Source organism: Mytilus californianus, unplaced genomic scaffold (assembly GCF_021869535.1).
Source record: "Mytilus californianus isolate M0D057914Y unplaced genomic scaffold, xbMytCali1.0.p SCAF_8, whole genome shotgun sequence".
NCBI lineage: Eukaryota > Metazoa > Mollusca > Bivalvia > Mytilida > Mytilidae > Mytilus > Mytilus californianus.
In genome coordinates this window covers 94708710-94714427 of record NW_026262734.1, presented here as the reverse complement: position 1 = coordinate 94714427, position 5718 = coordinate 94708710, and the positions used below count along the sequence as shown (strand labels likewise).

The 5718-nt window shown below is 32.6% G+C and overlaps 1 long non-coding RNA gene across 1 annotated transcript; it reads left to right on the top strand.

The window, feature by feature from the left end:
* Positions 1 to 440: 440 nt before the first annotated feature.
* Positions 441 to 3669, top strand: LOC127710874 (uncharacterized). The gene is made up of 3 exons (XR_007986376.1): positions 441 to 486; positions 1451 to 1770; positions 3059 to 3669. It is a non-coding gene; the product is annotated as an uncharacterized LOC127710874 (long non-coding RNA).
* Positions 3670 to 5718: the final 2049 nt, after the last annotated feature.

The following is a 5718-nucleotide window of genomic DNA, read 5'->3' as shown; positions in this document are numbered from 1 at the left end:
TAGGAAACGAGCTTTTCATTGGAGAACACGATTAATTAGGCATATACTAAATTATAATTTCGCAAATGCTAAATTCATTTAAACATAAGCTTAATGCATTTAAGCATAAGCTAAATTCAGTTTAGCATAAGCTAAATGTATTTAGCATAAGCTTAAAGGAATTAAGTATATGCTAAAATGAACTTGGTAATTATAATCAAACATTCGAAGTTTAATAATAATGACAATGATTCCGGGCCAACATTTATTTTTAAGCTGAACAATTCAGCATATTTGCTAAATTGATTTTACTAAAATCATTTAAGGGTATGCTTTAATGATTTTAGCATATACAAAAATCAAATGAGCATATGCTTAAATCATGTAAGCATACCATTAAACAGTTAAAAGATATAAGAATATGCTAAGATCGATAATTATGACCCTGATTCTGCCCCATACTTATGTGTTTTACCTTAACAGGAAAATAAACAAATTATGATAAAGGTAGAGTAACACATCAGTTATTAAATTAAATACTCAGATTAAGCATACTGTTATCAATATATTGCTTTATTGTAGGCTATCCGCAACTCAACAATGGCGGATCCAGAACTTTTCATAAGGGGGGGGGGGGGGGGGGGGGGGGCCCGCTCCAGTCATGCTTCAGTGATTCCCTATATAAGCAACCAAATTTTTCCCACGAAAGGGGGGAACGGCCCCCCTATCCTCCCCCCCACCCCCTCCTGGATCCGCCTATGGCAAGGTTATTAATTTGAACATTATTTATGCTATGAACATTATTCTACTTTCGATATCAACCGCTTATATTGAGATTTATGGCTTTATCATAAAATTGCACTAGAGAGAACTTGCAATGACAATGAATAATAGTCATATAGAAGTCAGCTGATTGAGGTGAGGTAATCAATATGCTATTGGTGTCTTAATGAGCTTAACATGCCAGTGTTTATCTTTCTTAAAAGTATGTGATATTATTGTTTATATATTTTAAAACTAGACATTCCTTAGCTAGAACTATGGCACGCTTTATAAAGTATAGTGTAAAATGAAGATCGACTCACTCAAAATTAACACATCATTTATCATGTTTATTGCTAGGCAACAATTAGTATACTAGTAGCCTCCAACAATAATGAAATGATATAGTCCTCCAGTAGCCGTCTTTAGTCACGTTTGGTTTTTCAAAGAGCTAGAACAAGCACTTGCAAATAAAAATACATACCTGCACATGTATTTGTATATTGAAGTGACTGCTCAATTCTTTCCCAATATTTTGAACCTAGGTAGAAGAAATATCTTCTAGCTTGCTCGAGAGCAGACTAGACACCGTGCACTGTATCTTTGATTAGGAAGGAGAGCTGAAAGATCAACATTAAAGTGAGTTAGTTTTACTCAGTGAAATGAACGTGAATTGTAAAACTTTTATATTGCTGACATTCTATTACAGCTTCTGCTAGCTACGTGAAAAACTTATTATGGATACCAAACCAAAGGAATTAAAACCAGATCATGAACATTCCAATGAACTTTTCTCCAAAGCGATAGCACCTTTCAATAACAACGATTTAACAATTAAAACAAACCAAGGTACACTTCAAGCAAATAAGGAGCACCTTATGGCAGCATCTCCGGTTTTTCATAAAATGTTAACAGCAAATTTTAAAGAGAAGGGAGCTCGAGTTATCAATTTACCAGACAAGAGTCCTATCACATTTGCTCATTTTTTGCGGCACACATTGCCTGGATTCGATGGACTAGAGTTAACAGGTATGGAAATATTATATTGTATGATATTCAATGAAATTCGTGTCACAAGAAATGTCATTTTCTAGTTATTAAAAAGAAAAGAATGTCAATATCGAAAGCGAAATAAAGATGAACTATTTGGTTGACTGATTTGATCCACACAAAAAAAAATTCTTCTACAGGTAAATACGACGATAAACATTCTTTTAATATTCAATATGAAATTAAACAGACATAGAAAAATCCAATAAAACGTGATCGCTATTTGTTAATATTTATGTTTCGATTATATCAGCTTATATGACAGTCGGTCTTCGGAGGTCAATTCGTGGGTTAATAAGATGACGTCAAAACAAAAATACACACGAAATGTTAATACTTATTATCGAGTCCATTCATTGCTTATTGTTTATCGGTGAACATGAATTTGACAACTAATGCCCCTTAAGGTTATTAATCAATATTACATATGGTTTGATGTTTCTTGTGTCTCATTGGTTTATTTGGTCATGTGTTCCCCAATATACATTTTGTATATTTTCACTATTTTGACATATTGACTCGACATTAATATTTTTACTAATTATATTGATCGATATTGACTGCAGTTTACTAACAATAACTAAAAATAATAACAGGGAGTCAATATCATTTCCAAAAATAGTAACATAGAGTCAATATTATGTTTAAACTGAGCCAATTAATTATTTAGTACATTGAAAAATTAATCAAAGGTACCAGGCTTTTAATAATTAATATGAATATACCTTACTTATAGAGCCTCACTGAATATACATTGATTGTCAAAATGCGCATCTCGTATAGCAAAATTGGTATCGTTTATGCCATTGCATATTATATAAACAATTTTATTGGGTATACGACTATCACTTGATTGGAACTTATTTAGTTAAATTTCATTTGAATACAAGGAAGGAATAATAACCCTAAACATTTGCACGCTGCGATGAATAACCGTATTTTTACCGGTCGACCAATGACCTTATTATATACCGGCTGGTGAATATCTTTTTGAGCTTCTTTTGTAAACAAGTGCTTTCCTATAACAATGACGTCACAGACGTAAGTAAACAAAATGACCATTGAGTGACGATGAAACAAGATGAAACAAGGCTTGGAAATTCATCATTTTATGCCGTGGATAACGTCTTATCACACATTCTGACGTCGCTGATAAAATCTGCTAACGTCTCAAGTCGTGATTCGAGAATTACAAGGAGGCAAAGATATATATATATATATAAAGGCGAAAGAAGGACGATAAATAATTTAATTTTTTTATTTTCAGAAAACATCGCTCATCTCATTCTACCATTAGCGCACGAATATCAATGTAAGGATACTCTGTCAAAAGTTGACATGAAACTGGCAGATTACTGTGAAAAAAATAACCTACAATCTGTTCAGTTGATTAGTGATATTTTGGAAGCAGAATTTTACAATCTGCCAATCCTTTTGGAGGTTCCAATAGAAAAGGCGTCCAGAGAGACATTTAAAGGATTTGTAGATCATGTACAGTTTCAGAAAATATCAACCAACACCAAGGAAAAAATCTACCTGAAGAGATGGGAAAATCTTGACAATTTCATTAACGAAAAAATAATTAAACCGTACTTTAATCCTAACATCAAAGATATAAAAGAACAGATCGCCAAGCATATGGAATAAATTCGAGAGGTTAAAAATTTGCAACTTCGTGCTTAATTGCTGCCTTTTGACTAAAATTGTTATTGACAAATGTTCACATCCTTCTCCAGTAACCAAAAAAAATACTTTTCTAATATTAAAAAAAAAAACCACCATCAACTAATGTTGAATTTACATTATTTTAATTGATATTTGTAAGTATGTTCATTTGTTTTCTTCAGTTCGAGGTTTAATAAAATATATCTAAATTAATGAATAGAACTGTAACGGGAGTGAAGTTTCCACTGGCTTCGCAAGTTCGTTGTACCCGTTGCCTACCCAAGTTCTGGGATATTGGACAAACTATAAAACCATGTAAACATAAAGATGTTTATTTGAAAGACATATATGAATGAATATAATTTACATACAATAAATATACAGTGGTGGCTAGTCTACTTGTCATTGTAGTTCCTAAAGTGAGAGCCAAAAGATGAGCGTCTGCTCATTTCAAACTCTTAGTGTAGACTGCCCTGAACCCGGAGAGTGACGTCATACATATAGTTCCTAGGGACAACGATTCCGGCCGGGCCGGAAGTCAGGCACGTGCAAGAAGCAGGAAGTCCCGACAAAAATAATTACATGGTCGGTCTCGGGAGAAAGAGTTTCGGAGCTATTAATAATACTAACATTAACCCTAATAAATAAAGATCGGTGAGGTATACTTACCAAAATTTCGAATACAGATACATATAGTTATCAACAAATTAATTAATTTACTATTAATATCAATAAATAATTTGAAAAATAGTTCAAGATATTCAATGGTCTTTAACTAAATGTTCAAAAGTCACAAATACATCACAAGACATCATTACGGAGTAAGGAATCCGATTATAAAGTTCGATCAGAGCATCCAGGCACACATCTTGTCCAAGATTCCAGGTAGGTAAATAAGGTAAAAGTCGTCCAGTAGATTTTCAAAATCTGTTCAGTAGTCGAAGTAATAGTCCCAAACAGTTAATTCCATGATGTGGTTTATAGTTACGTTTAACTTATTGGCACAAAGGCCAATATAAAATCAAATATTTTCCCTAATTGTGGCCAGCTATCCACGTACTGAATCAATTTCAGTTTAATCTCCCATATTCTGTCAGACACTGGAATAATTAAGAAACACATTCTTCTTATAAAATCCTGACTCACCAAGAGTCTATAATAGTCTAAATACACAAGCACTGCACCACTTGATCGGGTGCCCCAATATGTAATTTTATACGTCACCGAAAGCATATAGCCCATGGTATTATTATAAACATATAAAACACACATTTCTATACTGAAATCCATACAAACTGATTGTTTGTTTATCAAATATATTTAAAAATTAGAAAGTCATATAAAACAATTGGCCTGTATAGAAAATCATTCCTTGTATTCCAATAATCCCCAAACAATATATATACTTAACCTTGCAGACAGCACACTCATGGTGAACCAATGCGGTCATAAAAATACATACGCAAAAAGACTAACCAATAGTCCATACCTATCCTAGTGCCATTCTCTAGCACATAAGGTATTTCCAAATTTGCTTGTATGTACCACCGAAAGCAGCGTCCCACAGCTAAAATACTGAGTGAACATTCTTCTATTTCGCAACAATCCAGCACAACTCGTACAAGACATTTCTATTCCAGCTATATGACAGAAATGTTATTTTAATCCAAATTCTCGCTATATCCACAATTTCTACATTTACTAACGCATTACTTATAGACTGAAAAGATTCAGTATAATTTCCCTCCACGTAACAATACCACCAAACTGAAATTAATTCAGTTTATTTCCAAAAGACCAAAGTAAAAAATAAACATCATGCTGATATTTTATAAATATAATCGAGTACAAAACTGTACTTTTAATCCATTTTCAAGATTAATATATAAACCGGACAAATTTCCAGTAATATAGAACCCATGAAAGCACAATAGAGCCTATGACTTACGGAACAAATTTTAAGTTTTGAATATTGGTGACTCCCTCCTTTCCAAGAAATCAAAATAAATGCTATTACATGAACACTGACAAGACATGATAAAGTAGATATGCATACAAAACTGCATGACAGAAATGCAAGTACAAAATATACTTTTTAATCTAAAACAACTTCAAGTATTATCAAACAAATTATTTGACTTTCCAAATCCAATTATGACAATAAATATCAATTAAACGGAACCAACAAATAAAACATCGTATTCATAATTAGAATGACAATGAGTATTCCACATTGGTACCTTCATACACACATTATTTAGA